At 42.4% G+C, this 19,302-nt stretch overlaps 14 non-coding genes across 14 annotated transcripts; all 14 read right to left on the bottom strand.

The window, feature by feature from the left end:
• Positions 1-933: 933 nt before the first annotated feature.
• Positions 934-1,007, bottom strand: trnan-guu. Its single transcript has one exon. It is a non-coding gene; the product is annotated as a tRNA-Asn (tRNA).
• Positions 1,008-2,190: 1,183 nt separating this feature from the next.
• On the bottom strand, positions 2,191-2,264 carry trnan-guu. The gene has a single exon. It is a non-coding gene; the product is annotated as a tRNA-Asn (tRNA).
• Positions 2,265-3,204: 940 nt separating this feature from the next.
• Positions 3,205-3,277, bottom strand: trnan-guu. Its single transcript has one exon. It is a non-coding gene; the product is annotated as a tRNA-Asn (tRNA).
• Positions 3,278-4,089: 812 nt separating this feature from the next.
• Positions 4,090-4,163, bottom strand: trnan-guu. The gene has a single exon. It is a non-coding gene; the product is annotated as a tRNA-Asn (tRNA).
• Positions 4,164-5,728: 1,565 nt separating this feature from the next.
• On the bottom strand, positions 5,729-5,802 carry trnan-guu. Its single transcript has one exon. It is a non-coding gene; the product is annotated as a tRNA-Asn (tRNA).
• An 810-nt stretch (positions 5,803-6,612) lies between these two features.
• trnan-guu lies at positions 6,613-6,686 on the bottom strand. Its single transcript has one exon. It is a non-coding gene; the product is annotated as a tRNA-Asn (tRNA).
• Positions 6,687-8,090: 1,404 nt separating this feature from the next.
• Positions 8,091-8,164, bottom strand: trnan-guu. The gene has a single exon. It is a non-coding gene; the product is annotated as a tRNA-Asn (tRNA).
• An 810-nt stretch (positions 8,165-8,974) lies between these two features.
• Positions 8,975-9,048, bottom strand: trnan-guu. Its single transcript has one exon. It is a non-coding gene; the product is annotated as a tRNA-Asn (tRNA).
• Positions 9,049-10,237: 1,189 nt separating this feature from the next.
• trnan-guu lies at positions 10,238-10,311 on the bottom strand. The gene has a single exon. It is a non-coding gene; the product is annotated as a tRNA-Asn (tRNA).
• An 812-nt stretch (positions 10,312-11,123) lies between these two features.
• On the bottom strand, positions 11,124-11,197 carry trnan-guu. The gene has a single exon. It is a non-coding gene; the product is annotated as a tRNA-Asn (tRNA).
• Positions 11,198-12,390: 1,193 nt separating this feature from the next.
• On the bottom strand, positions 12,391-12,464 carry trnan-guu. The gene has a single exon. It is a non-coding gene; the product is annotated as a tRNA-Asn (tRNA).
• A 2,433-nt stretch (positions 12,465-14,897) lies between these two features.
• trnan-guu lies at positions 14,898-14,971 on the bottom strand. Its single transcript has one exon. It is a non-coding gene; the product is annotated as a tRNA-Asn (tRNA).
• A 2,221-nt stretch (positions 14,972-17,192) lies between these two features.
• On the bottom strand, positions 17,193-17,266 carry trnan-guu. The gene has a single exon. It is a non-coding gene; the product is annotated as a tRNA-Asn (tRNA).
• An 811-nt stretch (positions 17,267-18,077) lies between these two features.
• On the bottom strand, positions 18,078-18,151 carry trnan-guu. The gene has a single exon. It is a non-coding gene; the product is annotated as a tRNA-Asn (tRNA).
• Positions 18,152-19,302: the final 1,151 nt, after the last annotated feature.

Below are 19,302 nucleotides of genomic sequence, written 5' to 3'. Positions count from 1 at the left end.
ATCATGGCATTTTAAATTGAGCATTCATATGCCAAAAACAATTATTAAATGGATTATTTCACACTACAATGCAGTGGTAACAGCCGAACGCGCTAACCGATTGCGCCACAGAGACAGTTGGCATCTGTGGGGGTGTGGCCTCAAACTTCAAGCTCCACCCACCGGTATTTGCAATTTGCTTCTAGAAGTCGGGCTGGATAATATGGCAGAAACTTTAATCATGGCATTTTAAATTGAGCATTGAGCATTATATGCGAAAACAATTATTAAATGGATTATTTCACACTACAATGCAGTGGTAACAGCCGAACGCGCTAACCGATTGCGCCAGAGACTGATGTGATCTCCGTGGGTGTGGCCTCAACTCCACCCACCGGTATTTGCTATTTACGTAACTAACGTTTTTGTTAGTAATGTAACTACCGTTAGCTAGGTTGTTGGTTAGCACACTGTCGCCACAGTTGCTGCTGCAAAGCAGTTTGCACTTTGTGTGTTTCCCATTTACAGAGCCAGGGCTGTGTACAAACTGTGGATTTTTTTTCAGCGCACACACTGAACTGACAGCTAGCGGACCGTGAGCAGATATTCGCTTAATTTGACAAAAATACGTGTATTGGATTAGAATGTTACACCCCACCTTTAAGTCCAATTATTTTGGATGCAAGAACATACTGCTGCTAATGATGTGTCCTATCCATTCTGCCAAAGTGACACATTAAATGCTGGGTTTCTGTCACCCTTTTTCCTGATCATGGAAACTAGTTTATTATTTTACGTGCCGTTTCCTGGTTACTTGTGCGCAAATACCCACGTCCCTGGGAGGGCTCGAACCACCAACCTTTTGGTTAAATGCTGGTTTCTCTTACCCCTGATCATAGAAACCAGTTAATTATTTTAGGTCAAGATTCCTGGTTGCTTGTGCACAAAACCCAACGTCCCTGGGTGGGCTCGAACCACCAACCTTTCGGTTAACAGCCGAACGCGCTAACCGATTGCGCCACAGAGACAGGTGGCATCTGTGGGGGTGTGGCCTCAAACTTCAAGCTCCACCCACCGGTATTTGCAATTTGCTTCTAGAAGTCGGGCTGGATAATATGGCAGAAACTTTAATCATGGCATTTTAAATTGAGCATTCATATGCCAAAAACAATTATTAAATGGATTATTTCACACTACAATGCAGTGGTAACAGCCGAACGCGCTAACCGATTGCGCCAGAGACTGATGTGATCTCCGTGGGTGTGGCCTCAACTCCACCCACGGTATTTGCTATTTACGTAACTAACGTTTTTGTTAGTAATGTAACTACCGTTAGCTAGGTTGTTGGTTAGCACACTGTCGCCACAGTTGCTGCTGCAAAGCAGTTTGCACTTTGTGTGTTTCCCATTTACAGAGCCAGGGCTGTGTACAAACTGTGGATTTTTTTTCAGCGCACACACTGAACTGACAGCTAGCGGACCGTGAGCAGATATTCGCTTAATTTGACAAAAATACGTGTATTGGATTAGAATGGTACACCCCACCTTTAAGTCCAACTATTTTGGATGCAAGAACATACTGCTGCTAATGATGTGTCCTATCCATTCTGCCAAAGTGACACATTAAATGCTGGGTTTCTCTGACCCTTATCCCTGATCATGGAAACTAGTTTATTATTTTACGTTATCCCTGATCCCTGATCATCAGAATCAGAAATACTTTATTGATCCTCGAAAGGAAACTCATTGTTACAGTAGCTTGCCTTTACGTCAGTGCACACAGGAGAAAGTACTCGAAAAAAATATAATACACTATAAAAACAGGTCAGAAAATAAATTAAGTAACAGGTGGGCATACAGGTGGGTTTACCGGTTGATGATGATAATACAATGTAATAAAATCAGTAATAAGTGATAAGCAGTGGTGCATGTACTGTCAAGTTAAGTGTAGCTTGTTGATATTATTAAGATATTGCACAGCACTAGTGGAGGTATATAATATCAATGTCAATAAATAGGAAAAAACTAAGATGAGAAAACTAAATATTGCACGGAAAAAGAGCAGTACACAGAATTTTGCACAAATATTCAAGTATGGCAGAGATGTAATGATCGATGTACAGTTTAGCGCCCTAGGGTCATACAGACTACACATGGAAATTAGTTTGTTATTTTACGTGGAATTTCCTGGTTACTTGTGAATGAATCCCAACGTCCCTGGGTGGGCTCGAACCACCAACCTTTCGGTTAACAGCCGAACGCGCTAACCGATTGCGCCACAGAGACAGGTGGCATCTGTGGGGTGTGGCCTCAAACTTCAAGCTCCACCCACCGGTATTTGCAATTTGCTTCTAGAAGTCGGGCTGGATAATATGGCAGAAACTTTAATCATGGCATTTTAAATTGAGCATTCATATGCGAAAACAATTATTAAATGGATTATTTCACACTACAATGCAGTGGTAACAGCCGAACGCGCTAACCGATTGCGCCAGAGACTGATGTGATCTCCGTGGGTGTGGCCTCAACCCCACCCACCGGTATTTGCTATTTACGTAACTAACGTTTTTGTTAGTAATGTAACTACCGTTAGCTAGGTTGTTGGTTAGCACACTGTCGCCACAGTTGCTGCTGCAAAGCAGTTTGCACTTTGTGTGTTTCCCATTTACAGAGCCAGGGCTGTGTACAAACTGTGGATTTTTTTCAGCGCACACACTGAACTGACAGCTAGCGGACCGTGAGCAGATATTCGCTTAATTTGACAAAAATACGTGTATTGGATTAGAATGGTACACCCCACCTTTAAGTCCAATTATTTTGGATGCAAGAACATACTGCTGCTAATGATGTGTCCTATCCATTCTGCCAAAGTGACACATTAAATGCTGGGTTTTTCTCTGACCCTTTTTCCTGATCATGGAAACTAGTTTATTATTTTACGTTATCCCTGATCCTGATCATGCCTTTATTTCCTGGTTAGCTTACGTCAGTGCACACAGGAGAAAGTACTAGAAAAAATAAATACCCCACGTAACAGGTGGGCATACCCTGGGGTGATGATGCTCAATGTAATAAAATCAGTAATAAGTGATAACCACCAACCTATTAAGATAAATGCTGGTTTATAATATCCCTGATCATAGAAACCAGTTCAAATTATGTTTTAGGGTCATACAGTCAAGATTCCTGGTTGCTTGTGCACAAAACCTTTGTGAATGAATCCCAACGTCCCTGGGTGGGCTCGAACCACCAACCTTTCGGTTAACAGCCGACGCGCTAACCGATTGCGCCACAGAGACAGGTGGCATCTGTGGGGTGTGGCCTCAAACTTCAAGCTCCACCCACCGGTATTTGCAATTTGCTTCTAGAAGTCGGGCTGGATAATATGGCAGAAACTTTAATCATGGCATTTTAAATTGAGCATTCATATGCCGAAAACAATTATTAAATGGATTATTTCACACTACAATGCAGTGGTAACAGCCGAACGCGCTAACCGATTGCGCCAGAGACTGATGTGATCTCCGTGGGTGTGGCCTCAACCCCACCCACCGGTATTTGCTATTTACGTAACTAACGTTTTTGTTAGTAATGTAACTACCGTTAGCTAGGTTGTTGGTTAGCACACTGTCGCCACAGTTGCTGCTGCAAAGCAGTTTGCACTTTGTGTGTTTCCCATTTACAGAGCCAGGGCTGTGTACAAACTGTGGATTTTTTTTCAGCGCACACACTGAACTGACAGCTAGCGGACCGTGAGCAGATATTCGCTTAATTTGACAAAAATACGTGTATTGGATTAGAATGGTACACCCCACCTTTAAGTCCAATTATTTTGGATGCAAGAACATACTGCTGCTAATGATGTGTCCTATCCATTCTGCCAAAGTGACACATTAAATGCTGGGTTTCTCTGACCCTTTTTCCTGATCATGGAAACTAGTTTATTATTTTACGTGCCGTTTCCTGGTTACTTGTGCGCAAATCCCCACGTCCCTGGGTGGGCTCGAACCACCAACCTTTTGGTTAAATGCTGGTTTCTCTTACCCCTGATCATAGAAACCAGTTAATTATTTTAGGTCAAGATTCCTGGTTGCTTGTGCACAAAACCCAACGTCCCTGGGTGGGCTCGAACCACCAACCTTTCGGTTAACAGCCGAACGCGCTAACCGATTGCGCCACAGAGACAGGTGGCATCTGTGGGGGTGTGGCCTCAAACTTCAAGCTCCACCCACCGGTATTTGCAATTTGCTTCTAGAAGTCGGGCTGGATAATATGGCAGAAACTTTAATCATGGCATTTTAAATTGAGCATTCATATGCGAAAACAATTATTAAATGGATTATTTCACACTACAATGCAGTGGTAACAGCCGAACGCGCTAACCGATTGCGCCAGAGACTGATGTGATCTCCGTGGGTGTGGCCTCAACCCCACCCACCGGTATTTGCTATTTACGTAACTAACGTTTTTGTTAGTATTGTAACTACCGTTAGCTAGGTTGTTGGTTAGCACACTGTCGCCACAGTTGCTGCTGCAAAGCAGTTTGCACTTTGTGTGTTTCCCATTTACAGAGCCAGGGCTGTGTACAAACTGTGGATTTTTTTTCAGCGCACACACTGAACTGACAGCTAGCGGACCGTGAGCAGATATTCGCTTAATTTGACAAAAATACGTGTATTGGATTAGAATGGTACACCCCACCCTTAAGTCCAACTACTATTTTGGATGCAAGAACATACTGCTGCTAATGATGTGTCCTATCCATTCTGCCAAAGTGACACATTAAATGCTGGGTTTCTCTGACCCTTATCCCTGATCCCTGATCATGGAAACTAGTTTATTATTTTACGTTATCCCTGATCCCTGATCATCAGAATCAGAAATACTTTATTGATCCTCGAAAGGAAACTCATTGTTACAGTAGCTTGCCTTTACGTCAGTGCACACAGGAGAAAGTACTCGAAAAAAATATAATACACTATAAAAACAGGTCAGAAAATAAATTAAGTAACAGGTGGGCATACAGGTGGGTTTACCGGTTGATGATGATAATACAATGTAATAAAATCAGTAATAAGTGATAAGCAGTGGTGCATGTACTGTCAAGTTAAGTGTAGCTTGTTGATATTATTAAGATATTGCACAGCACTAGTGGAGGTATATAATATCAATGTCAATAAATAGGAAAAAACTAAGATGAGAAAACTAAATATTGCACGGAAAAAAGAGCAGTACACAGAATTTTGCACAAATATTCAAGTATGGCAGAGATGTAATGATCGATGTACAGTTTAGCGCCCTGCTGGGTTTCTCTGACCCTTTTTCCTGATCATGGAAACTAGTTTATTATTTTACGTGCCGTTTCCTGGTTACTTGTGCGCAAATCCCCACGTCCCTGGGTGGGCTCGAACCACCAACCTTTTGGTTAAATGCTGGTTTCTCTTATAAGTGATAAGCAGTGGTGCATGTACTGTCAAGTTAAGTGTAGCTTGTTGATATTATTAAGATATTGCACAGCACTAGTGGAGGTATATAATATCAATGTCAATAAATAGGAAAAAACTAAGATGAGAAAACTAAATATTGCACGGAAAAAAGAGCAGTACACAGAATTTTGCACAAATATTCAAGTATGGCAGAGATGTAATGATCGATGTACAGTTTAGCGCCCTAGGGTCATACAGACTACACATGGAAATTAGTTTGTTATTTTACGTGGAATTTCCTGGTTACTTGTGAATGAATCCCAACGTCCCTGGGTGGGCTCGAACCACCAACCTTTCGGTTAACAGCCGAACGCGCTAACCGATTGCGCCACAGAGACAGGTGGCATCTGTGGGGTGTGGCCTCAAACTTCAAGCTCCACCCACCGGTATTTGCAATTTGCTTCTAGAAGTCGGGCTGGATAATATGGCAGAAACTTTAATCATGGCATTTTAAATTGAGCATTCATATGCGAAAACAATTATTAAATGGATTATTTCACACTACAATGCAGTGGTAACAGCCGAACGCGCTAACCGATTGCGCCAGAGACTGATGTGATCTCCGTGGGTGTGGCCTCAACCCCACCCACCGGTATTTGCTATTTACGTAACTAACGTTTTTGTTAGTAATGTAACTACCGTTAGCTAGGTTGTTGGTTAGCACACTGTCGCCACAGTTGCTGCTGCAAAGCAGTTTGCACTTTGTGTGTTTCCCATTTACAGAGCCAGGGCTGTGTACAAACTGTGGATTTTTTTTCAGCGCACACACTGAACTGACAGCTAGCGGACCGTGAGCAGATATTCGCTTAATTTGACAAAAATACGTGTATTGGATTAGAATGGTACACCCCACCTTTAAGTCCAATTATTTTGGATGCAAGAACATACTGCTGCTAATGATGTGTCCTATCCATTCTGCCAAAGTGACACATTAAATGCTGGGTTTCTCTGACCCTTTTTCCTGATCATGGAAACTAGTTTATTATTTTACGTGCCGTTTCCTGGTTACTTGTGCGCAAATCCCCACGTCCCTGGGTGGGCTCGAACCACCAACCTTTTGGTTAAATGCTGGTTTCTCTTACCCTGATCATAGAAACCAGTTAATTATTTTAGGTCAAGATTCCTGGTTGCTTGTGCACAAAACCCAACGTCCCTGGGTGGGCTCGAACCACCAACCTTTCGGTTAACAGCCGAACGCGCTAACCGATTGCGCCACAGAGACAGGTGGCATCTGTGGGGGTGTGGCCTCAAACTTCAAGCTCCACCCACGGTATTTGCAATTTGCTTCTAGAAGTCGGGCTGGATAATATGGCAGAAACTTTAATCATGGCATTTTAAATTGAGCATTCATATGCCAAAAACAATTATTAAATGGATTATTTCACACTACAATGCAGTGGTAACAGCAATTTGCTAACCGATTGCGCCACAGAGACAGTTGGCATCTGTGGGGTGTGGCCTCAAACTTCAAGCTCCACCCACCGGTATTTGCAATTTGCTTCTAGAAGTCGGGCTGGATAATATGGCAGAAACTTTAATCATGGCATTTTAAATTGAGCATTCATATGCGAAAACAATTATTAAATGGATTATTTCACACTACAATGCAGTGGTAACAGCCGAACGCGCTAACCGATTGCGCCAGAGACTGATGTGATCTCCGTGGGTGTGGCCTCAACCCCACCCACCGGTATTTGCTATTTACGTAACTAACGTTTTTGTTAGTAATGTAACTACCGTTAGCTAGGTTGTTGGTTAGCACACTGTCGCCACAGTTGCTGCTGCAAAGCAGTTTGCACTTTGTGTGTTTCCCATTTACAGAGCCAGGGCTGTGTACAAACTGTGGATTTTTTTTCAGCGCACACACTGAACTGACAGCTAGCGGACCGTGAGCAGATATTCGCTTAATTTGACAAAAATACGTGTATTGGATTAGAATGGTACACCCCACCTTTAAGTCCAACTATTTTGGATGCAAGAACATACTGCTGCTAATGATGTGTCCTATCCATTCTGCCAAAGTGACACATTAAATGCTGGGTTTCTCTGACCCTTATCCCTGATCCCTGATCATGGAAACTAGTTTATTATTTTACGTTATCCCTGATCCCTGATCATCAGAATCAGAAATACTTTATTGATCCTCGAAAGGAAACTCATTGTTACAGTAGCTTGCCTTTACGCCAGTGCACACAGGAGAAAGTACTCTAAAAAAATATAATACACTATAAAAACAGGTCAGAAAATAAATTAAGTAACAGGTGGGCATACAGGTGGGTTTACCGGTTGATGATGATAATACAATGTAATAAAATCAGTAATAAGTGATAAGCAGTGGTGCATGTACTGTCAAGTTAAGTGTAGCTTGTTGATATTATTAAGATATTGCACAGCACTAGTGGAGGTATATAATATCAATGTCAATAAATAGGAAAAAACTAAGATGAGAAAACTAAATATTGCACGGAAAAAAGAGCAGTACACAGAATTTTGCACAAACATTCAAGTATGGCAGAGATGTAATGATCGATGTACAGTTTAGCGCCCTAGGGTCATACAGACTACACATGGAAATTAGTTTGTTATTTTACGTGGAATTTCCTGGTTACTTGTGAATGAATCCCAACGTCCCTGGGTGGGCTCGAACCACCAACCTTTCGGTTAACAGCCGAACGCGCTAACCGATTGCGCCACAGAGACAGGTGGCATCTGTGGGGGTGTGGCCTCAAACTTCAAGCTCCACCCACCGGTATTTGCAATTTGCTTCTAGAAGTCGGGCTGGATAATATGGCAGAAACTTTAATCATGGCATTTTAAATTGAGCATTCATATGCGAAAACAATTATTAAATGGATTATTTCACACTACAATGCAGTGGTAACAGCCGAACGCGCTAACCGATTGCGCCAGAGACTGATGTGATCTCCGTGGGTGTGGCCTCAACCCCACCCACCGGTATTTGCTATTTACGTAACTAACGTTTTTGTTAGTAATGTAACTACCGTTAGCTAGGTTGTTGGTTAGCACACTGTCGCCACAGTTGCTGCTGCAAAGCAGTTTGCACTTTGTGTGTTTCCCATTTACAGAGCCAGGGCTGTGTACAAACTGTGGATTTTTTTCAGCGCACACACTGAACTGACAGCTAGCGGACCGTGAGCAGATATTCGCTTAATTTGACAAAAATACGTGTATTGGATTAGAATGGTACACCCCACCTTTAAGTCCAATTATTTTGGATGCAAGAACATACTGCTGCTAATGATGTGTCCTATCCATTCTGCCAAAGTGACACATTAAATGCTGGGTTTCTCTGACCCTTTTTCCTGATCATGGAAACTAGTTTATTATTTTACGTGCCGTTTCCTGGTTACTTGTGCGCAAATCCCCACGCCCCTGGGTGGGCTCGAACCACCAACCTTTTGGTTAAATGCTGGTTTCTCTTACCCTGATCATAGAAACCAGTTAATTATTTTAGGTCAAGATTCCTGGTTGCTTGTGCACAAAACCCAACGTCCCTGGGTGGGCTCGAACCACCAACCTTTCGGTTAACAGCCGAGCGCGCTAACCGATTGCGCCACAGAGACAGGTGGCATCTGTGGGGTGTGGCCTCAAACTTCAAGCTCCACCCACCGGTATTTGCAATTTGCTTCTAGAAGTCGGGCTGGATAATATGGCAGAAACTTTAATCATGGCATTTTAAATTGAGCATTCATATGCGAAAACAATTATTAAATGGATTATTTCACACTACAATGCAGTGGTAACAGCCGAACGCGCTAACCGATTGCGCCAGAGACTGATGTGATCTCCGTGGGTGTGGCCTCAACCCCACCCACCGGTATTTGCTATTTACGTAACTAACGTTTTTGTTAGTAATGTAACTACCGTTAGCTAGGTTGTTGGTTAGCACACTGTCGCCACAGTTGCTGCTGCAAAGCAGTTTGCACTTTGTGTGTTTCCCATTTACAGAGCCAGGGCTGTGTACAAACTGTGGATTTTTTTTCAGCGCACACACTGAACTGACAGCTAGCGGACCGTGAGCAGATATTCGCTTAATTTGACAAAAATACGTGTATTGGATTAGAATGGTACACCCCACCTTTAAGTCCAACTATTTTGGATGCAAGAACATACTGCTGCTAATGATGTGTCCTATCCATTCTGCCAAAGTGACACATTAAATGCTGGGTTTCTCTGACCCTTATCCCTGATCCCTGATCATGGAAACTAGTTTATTATTTTACGTTATCCCTGATCCCTGATCATCAGAATCAGAAATACTTTATTGATCCTCGAAAGGAAACTCATTGTTACAGTAGCTTGCCTTTACGCCAGTGCACACAGGAGAAAGTACTCGAAAAAATATAATACACTATAAAAACAGGTCAGAAAATAAATTAAGTAACAGGTGGGCATACAGGTGGGTTTACCGGTTGATGATGATAATACAATGTAATAAAATCAGTAATAAGTGATAAGCAGTGGTGCATGTACTGTCAAGTTAAGTGTAGCTTGTTGATATTATTAAGATATTGCACAGCACTAGTGGAGGTATATAATATCAATGTCAATAAATAGGAAAAAACTAAGATGAGAAAACTAAATATTGCACGGAAAAAAGAGCAGTACACAGAATTTTGCACAAATATTCAAGTATGGCAGAGATGTAATGATCGATGTACAGTTTAGCGCCCTAGGGTCATACAGACTACACATGGAAATTAGTTTGTTATTTTACGTGGAATTTCCTGGTTACTTGTGAATGAATCCCAACGTCCCTGGGTGGGCTCGAACCACCAACCTTTCGGTTAACAGCCGAACGCGCTAACCGATTGCGCCACAGAGACAGGTGGCATCTGTGGGGGTGTGGCCTCAAACTTCAAGCTCCACCCACCGGTATTTGCAATTTGCTTCTAGAAGTCGGGCTGGATAATATGGCAGAAACTTTAATCATGGCATTTTAAATTGAGCATTCATATGCGAAAACAATTATTAAATGGATTATTTCACACTACAATGCAGTGGTAACAGCCGAACGCGCTAACCGATTGCGCCAGAGACTGATGTGATCTCCGTGGGTGTGGCCTCAACCCCACCCACCGGTATTTGCTATTTACGTAACTAACGTTTTTGTTAGTAATGTAACTACCGTTAGCTAGGTTGTTGGTTAGCACACTGTCGCCACAGTTGCTGCTGCAAAGCAGTTTGCACTTTGTGTGTTTCCCATTTACAGAGCCAGGGCTGTGTACAAACTGTGGATTTTTTTCAGCGCACACACTGAACTGACAGCTAGCGGACCGTGAGCAGATATTCGCTTAATTTGACAAAAATACGTGTATTGGATTAGAATGGTACACCCCACCTTTAAGTCCAATTATTTTGGATGCAAGAACATATTGCTGCTAATGATGTGTCCTATCCATTCTGCCAAAGTGACACATTAAATGCTGGGTTTCTCTGACCCTTTTTCCTGATCATGGAAACTAGTTTATTATTTTTTACGTGCCGTTTCCTGGTTACTTGTGCGCAAATCCCCACGCCCCTGGGTGGGCTCGAACCACCAACCTTTTGGTTAAATGCTGGTTTCTCTTACCCTGATCATAGAAACCAGTTAATTATTTTAGGTCAAGATTCCTGGTTGCTTGTGCACAAAACCCAACGTCCCTGGGTGGGCTCGAACCACCAACCTTTCGGTTAACAGCCGAACGCGCTAACCGATTGCGCCACAGAGACAGGTGGCATCTGTGGGGGTGTGGCCTCAAACTTCAAGCTCCACCCACCGGTATTTGCAATTTGCTTCTAGAAGTCGGGCTGGATAATATGGCAGAAACTTTAATCATGGCATTTTAAATTGAGCATTCATATGCGAAAACAATTATTAAATGGATTATTTCACACTACAATGCAGTGGTAACAGCCGAACGCGCTAACCGATTGCGCCAGAGACTGATGTGATCTCCGTGGGTGTGGCCTCAACCCCACCCACCGGTATTTGCTATTTACGTAACTAACGTTTTTGTTAGTAATGTAACTACCGTTAGCTAGGTTGTTGGTTAGCACACTGTCGCCACAGTTGCTGCTGCAAAGCAGTTTGCACTTTGTGTGTTTCCCATTTACAGAGCCAGGGCTGTGTACAAACTGTGGATTTTTTTTCAGCGCACACACTGAACTGACAGCTAGCGGACCGTGAGCAGATATTCGCTTAATTTGACAAAAATACGTGTATTGGATTAGAATGGTACACCCCACCTTTAAGTCCAACTATTTTGGATGCAAGAACATACTGCTGCTAATGATGTGTCCTATCCATTCTGCCAAAGTGACACATTAAATGCTGGGTTTCTCTGACCCTTATCCCTGATCCCTGATCATGGAAACTAGTTTATTATTTTACGTTATCCCTGATCCCTGATCATCAGAATCAGAAATACTTTATTGATCCTCGAAAAAGGAAACTCATTGTTACAGTAGCTTGCCTTTACGCCAGTGCACACAGGAGAAAGTATTCGAAAAAATATAATACACTATAAAACAGGTCAGAAAATAAATTAAGTAACAGGTGGGCATACAGGTGGGTTTACCGGTTGATGATGATAATACAATGTAATAAAATCAGTAATAAGTGATAAGCAGTGGTGCATGTACTGTCAAGTTAAGTGTAGCTTGTTGATATTATTAAGATATTGCACAGCACTAGTGGAGGTATATAATATCAATGTCAATAAATAGGAAAAAACTAAGATGAGAAAACTAAATATTGCACGGAAAAAAAAGAGCAGTACACAGAATTTTGCACAAACATTCAAGTATGGCAGAGATGTAATGATCGATGTACAGTTTAGCGCCCTAGGGTCATACAGACTACACATGGAAATTAGTTTGTTATTTTACGTGGAATTTCCTGGTTACTTGTGAATGAATCCCAACGTCCCTGGGTGGGCTCGAACCACCAACCTTTCGGTTAACAGCCGAACGCGCTAACCGATTGCGCCACAGAGACAGGTGGCATCTGTGGGGGTGTGGCCTCAAACTTCAAGCTCCACCCACCGGTATTTGCAATTTGCTTCTAGAAGTCGGGCTGGATAATATGGCAGAAACTTTAATCATGGCATTTTAAATTGAGCATTCATATGCCGAAAACAATTATTAAATGGATTATTTCACACTACAATGCAGTGGTAACAGCCGAACGCGCTAACCGATTGCGCCAGAGACTGATGTGATCTCCGTGGGTGTGGCCTCAACCCCACCCACCGGTATTTGCTATTTACGTAACTAACGTTTTTGTTAGTAATGTAACTACCGTTAGCTAGGTTGTTGGTTAGCACACTGTCGCCACAGTTGCTGCTGCAAAGCAGTTTGCACTTTGTGTGTTTCCCATTTACAGAGCCAGGGCTGTGTACAAACTGTGGATTTTTTTTCAGCGCACACACTGAACTGACAGCTAGCGGACCGTGAGCAGATATTCGCTTAATTTGACAAAAATACGTGTATTGGATTAGAATGGTACACCCCACCTTTAAGTCCAATTATTTTGGATGCAAGAACATATTGCTGCTAATGATGTGTCCTATCCTTTCTGCCAAAGTGACACATTAAATGCTGGGTTTCTCTGACCCTTTTTCCTGATCATGGAAACTAGTTTATTATTTTACGTGCCGTTTTCTGGTTACTTGTGCGCAAATCCCCACGTCCCTGGGTGGGCTCGAACCACCAACCTTTTGGTTAAATGCTGGTTTCTCTTACCCCTGATCATAGAAACCAGTTAATTATTTTAGGTCAAGATTCCTGGTTGCTTGTGCACAAAACCCAACGTCCCTGGGTGGGCTCGAACCACCAACCTTTCGGTTAACAGCGGTATTTAACAACGCGCTAACCGATTGCGCCACAGAGACAGGTGGCATCTGTGGGGGTGTGGCCTCAAACTTCAAGCTCCACCCACCGGTATTTGCAATTTGCTTCTAGAAGTCGGGCTGGATAATATGGCAGAAACTTTAATCATGGCATTTTAAATTGAGCATTCATATGCCGAAAACAATTATTAAATGGATTATTTCACACTACAATGCAGTGGTAACAGCCGAACGCGCTAACCGATTGCGCCAGAGACTGATGTGATCTCCGTGGGTGTGGCCTCAACCCCACCCACCGGTATTTGCTATTTACGTAACTAACGTTTTTGTTAGTATTGTAACTACCGTTAGCTAGGTTGTTGGTTAGCACACTGTCGCCACAGTTGCTGCTGCAAAGCAGTTTGCACTTTGTGTGTTTCCCATTTACAGAGCCAGGGCTGTGTACAAACTGTGGATTTTTTTTCAGCGCACACACTGAACTGACAGCTAGCGGACCGTGAGCAGATATTCGCTTAATTTGACAAAAATACGTGTATTGGATTAGAATGGTACACCCCACCCTTAAGTCCAACTATTTTGGATGCAAGAACATACTGCTGCTAATGATGTGTCCTATCCATTCTGCCAAAGTGACACATTAAATGCTGGGTTTCTCTGACCCTTATCCCTGATCCTGATCATGGAAACTAGTTTATTATTTTACGTTATCCCTGATCCCTGATCATCAGAATCAGAAATACTTTATTGATCCTCGAAAGGAAACTCATTGTTACAGTAGCTTGCCTTTACGTCAGTGCACACAGGAGAAAGTACTCGAAAAAAATATAATACACTATAAAAACAGGTCAGAAAATAAATTAAGTAACAGGTGGGCATACAGGTGGGTTTACCGGTTGATGATGATAATACAATGTAATAAAATCAGTAATAAGTGATAAGCAGTGGTGCATGTACTGTCAAGTTAAGTGTAGCTTGTTTGATATTATTAAGATATTGCACAGCACTAGTGGAGGTATATAATATCAATGTCAATAAATAGGAAAAAACTAAGATGAGAAAACTAAATATTGCACGGAAAAAGAGCAGTACAATGAATTTTGCACAAATATTCAAGTATGGCAGAGATGTAATGAATGTACAGTTTAGCGCCCTGCTGGGTTTCTCTGACCCTTTTTCCTGATCATGGAAACTAGTTTAACGTGCCGTTTCCTGGTTACTTGTGCAAATCCCCACGTCCCTGGGTGGGCTCGAACCACCAACCTTTTGGTTAAATGCTGGTTTCTCTTATAAGTGATAAGCAGTGGTGCATGTACTGTCAAGAATGTAGCTTGTTGATATTATTAAGATATTGCACAGCACTAGTGGAGGTATATAATATCAATGTCAATAAATAGGAAAAAACTAAGATGAAAACTAAATATTCGGAAAAAGAGCAGTACACAGTTTTGCACAAATATTCAAGTATGGCAGAGATGTAATGATCGATCACAGTTTAGCGCCCTAGGGTCATACAGACTACACATGGAAATTAGTTTGTTATTTTACGTGGAATTTCCTGGTTACTTGTGAATGAATCCCAACGTCCCTGGGTGGGCTCGAACCACCAACCTTTCGGTTAACAGCCGAACGCGCTAACCGATTGCGCCACAGAGACAGGTGGCATCTGTGGGGGTGTGGCCTCAAACTTCAAGCTCCACCCACCGGTATTTGCAATTTGCTTCTAGAAGTCGGGCTGGATAATATGGCAGAAACTTTAATCATGGCATTTTAAATTGAGCATTCATATGCCGAAAACAATTATTAAATGGATTATTTCACACTACAATGCAGTGGTAACAGCCGAACGCGCTAACCGATTGCGCCAGAGACTGATGTGATCTCCGTGGGTGTGGCCTCAACCCCACCCACCGGTATTTGCTATTTACGTAACTAACGTTTTTGTTAGTAATGTAACTACCGTTAGCTAGGTTGTTGGTTAGCACACTGTCGCCACAGTTGCTGCTGCAAAGCAGTTTGCACTTTGTGTGTTTCCCATTTACAGAGCCAGGGCTGTGTACAAACTGTGGATTTTTTTTCAGCGCACACACTGAACTGACAGCTAGCGGACCGTGAGCAGATATTCGCTTAATTTGACAAAAATACGTGTATTGGATTAGAATGGTACACCCCACCTTTAAGTCCAATTATTTTGGATGCAAGAACATACTGCTGCTAATGATGTGTCCTATCCATTCTGCCAAAGTGACACATTAAATGCTGGGTTTCTCTGACCCTTTTTCCTGATCATGGAAACTAGTTTATTATTTTACGTGCCGTTTCCTGGTTACTTGTGCGCAAATGCCCCCACGTCCCTGGGTGGGCTCGAACCACCAACCTTTTGGTTAAATGCTGGTTTCTTCTTACCCCTGATCATAGAAACCAGTTAATTATTTTAGGTCAAGATTCCTGGTTGCTTGTGCACAAAAACCCAACGTGTACCCTGGGTGGGCAGACTACACATGGAAATTAGAACCACCAACCTTTCGGTTAACAGCCGAACGCGGTTAACAGCTTAACCGATTGCGCCACAGAGACAGGTGGCATCTGTGGGGGTGTGGCCTCAAACTTCAAGCTCCACCCACCGGTATTTGCAATTTGCTTCTAGAAGTCGGGCTGGATAATATGGCAGAAACTTTAATCATGGCATTTTAAATTGAGCATTCATATGCCAAAAACAATTATTAAATGGATTATTTCACACTACAATGCAGTGGTAACGCGCTAAGATTGCGCCACAGAGACAGTTGGCATCTGTGGGGTGTGGCCTCAAACTTCAAGCTCCACCCACGGTATTTGCAATTTGCTTCTAGAAGTCGGGCTAATCATGGCACCGAGCATTCGCCATGGAGACTGATGTGATCTGATGTGATCCGTGGGTGTGGCCTCAACCCCACCCACCGGTATTTGCTATTTACGTAACTAACGTTTTTGTTAGTAATGTAACTACCGTTAGCTAGGTTGTTGGTTAGCACACTGTCGCCACAGTTGCTGCTGCAAAGCAGTTTGCACTTTGTGTGTTTCCCATTTACAGAGCCAGGGCTGTGTACAAACTGTGGATTTTTTTTCAGCGCACACACTGAACTGACAGCTAGCGGACCGTGAGCAGATATTCGCTTAATTTGACAAAAATACGTGTATTGGATTAGAATGGTACACCCCACCTTTAAGTCCAACTATTTTGGATGCAAGAACATACTGCTGCTAATGATGTGTCCTATCCATTCTGCCAAAGTGACACATTAAATGCTGGGTTTCTCTGACCCTTATCCCTGATCCCTGATCATGGAAACTAGTTTATTATTTTACGTTATCCCTGATCCCTGATCATCAGAATCAGAAATACTTTATTGATCCTCGAAAGGAAACTCATTGTTACAGTAGCTTGCCTTTACGTCAGTGCACACAGGAGAAAGTATTCGAAAAAAATATAATACACTATAAAAACAGGTCAGAAAATAAATTAAGTAACAGGTGGGCATACAGGTGGGTTTACCGGTTGATGATGATAATACAATGTAATAAAATCAGTAATAAGTGATAAGCAGTGGTGCATGTACTGTCAAGTTAAGTGTAGCTTGTTGATATTATTAAGATATTGCACAGCACTAGTGGAGGTATATAATATCAATGTCAATAAATAGGAAAAAACTAAGATGAGAAAACTAAATATTGCACGGAAAAAAGAGCAGTACACAGAATTTTGCACAAACATTCAAGTATGGCAGAGATGTAATGATCGATGTACAGTTTAGCGCCCTAGGGTCATACAGACTACACATGGAAATTAGTTTGTTATTTTACGTGGAATTTCCTGGTTACTTGTGAATGAATCCCAACGTCCCTGGGTGGGCTCGAACCACCAACCTTTCGGTTAACAGCCGAACGCGCTAACCGATTGCGCCACAGAGACAGGTGGCATCTGTGGGGGTGTGGCCTCAAACTTCAAGCTCCACCCACCGGTATTTGCAATTTGCTTCTAGAAGTCGGGCTGGATAATATGGCAGAAACTTTAATCATGGCATTTTAAATTGAGCATTCATATGCCGAAAACAATTATTAAATGGATTATTTCACACTACAATGCAGTGGTAACAGCCGAACGCGCTAACCGATTGCGCCAGAGACTGATGTGATCTCCGTGGGTGTGGCCTCAACCCCACCCACCGGTATTTGCTATTTACGTAACTAACGTTTTTGTTAGTAATGTAACTACCGTTAGCTAGGTTGTTGGTTAGCACACTGTCGCCACAGTTGCTGCTGCAAAGCAGTTTGCACTTTGTGTGTTTCCCATTTACAGAGCCAGGGCTGTGTACAAACTGTGGATTTTTTCAGCGCACACACTGAACTGACAGCTAGCGGACCGTGAGCAGATATTCGCTTAATTTGACAAAAATACGTGTATTGGATTAGAATGGTACACCCCACCTTTAAGTCCAATTATTTTGGATGCAAGAACATACTGCTGCTAATGATGTGTCCTATCCATTCTGCCAAAGTGACACATTAAATGCTGGGTTTCTCTGACCCTTTTTCCTGATCATGGAAACTAGTTTATTATTTTACGTGCCGTTTCCTGGTTACTTGTGCGCAAATCCCCACGTCCCTGGGTGGGCTCGAACCACCAACCTTTTGGTTAAATGCTGGTTTCTCTTACCCCTGATCATAGAAACCAGTTAATTATTTTAGGTCAAGATTCCTGGTTGCTTGTGCACAAAACCCAACGTCCCTGGGTGGGCTCGAACCACCAACCTTTCGGTTAACAGCCGAACGCGCTAACCGATTGCGCCACAGAGACAGGTGGCATCTGTGGGGGTGTGGCCTCAAACTTCAAGCTCCACCCACCGGTATTTGCAATTTGCTTCTAGAAGTCGGGCTGGATAATATGGCAGAAACTTTAATCATGGCATTTTAAATTGAGCATTCATATGCCGAAAACAATTATTAAATGGATTATTTCACACTACAATGCAGTGGTAACAGCCGAACGCGCTAACCGATTGCGCCAGAGACTGATGTGATCTCCGTGGGTGTGGCCTCAACCCCACCCACCGGTATTTGCTATTTACGTAACTAACGTTTTTGTTAGTAATGTAACTACCGTTAGCTAGGTTGTTGGTTAGCACACTGTCGCCACAGTTGCTGCTGCAAAGCAGTTTGCACTTTGTGTGTTTCCCATTTACAGAGCCAGGGCTGTGTACAAACTGTGGATTTTTTTTCAGCGCACACACTGAACTGACAGCTAGCGGACCGTGAGCAGATATTCGCTTATTTGACAAAAATACGTGTATTGGATTAGAATGGTACACCCCACCCTTAAGTCCAACTATTTTGGATGCAAGAACATACTGCTGCTAATGATGTGTCCTATCCATTCTGCCAAAGTGACACATTAAATGCTGGGTTTCTCTGACCCTTATCCCTGATCCCTGATCATGGAAACTAGTTTATTATTTTACGTTATCCCTGATCCCTGATCATCAGAATCAGAAATACTTTATTGATCCTCGAAAGGAAACTCATTGTTACAGTAGCTTGCCTTTACGTCAGTGCACACAGGAGAAAGTACTCGAAAAAAATATAATACACTATAAAAACAGGTCAGAAAATAAATTAAGTAACAGGTGGGCATACAGGTGGGTTTACCGGTTGATGATGATAATACAATGTAATAAAATCAGTAATAAGTGATAAGCAGTGGTGCATGTACTGTCAAGTTAAGTGTAGCTTGTTGATATTATTAAGATATTGCACAGCACTAGTGGAGGTATATAATATCAATGTCAATAAATAGGAAAAAACTAAGATGAGAAAACTAAATATTGCACGGAAAAAAGAGCAGTACACAGAATTTTGCACAAATATTCAAGTATGGCAGAGATGTAATGATCGATGTACAGTTTAGCGAAACCCTAGGGTCATACAGACTACACATGGAAATTAGTTTGT

The sequence above is a fragment of the Siniperca chuatsi genome, linkage group LG22 (assembly GCF_020085105.1).
Source record: "Siniperca chuatsi isolate FFG_IHB_CAS linkage group LG22, ASM2008510v1, whole genome shotgun sequence".
Taxonomy (NCBI): domain Eukaryota; kingdom Metazoa; phylum Chordata; class Actinopteri; order Centrarchiformes; family Sinipercidae; genus Siniperca; species Siniperca chuatsi.
Note: the sequence above shows the minus strand (reverse complement) of the source record. Positions and strands in the feature narration are given on the sequence as shown.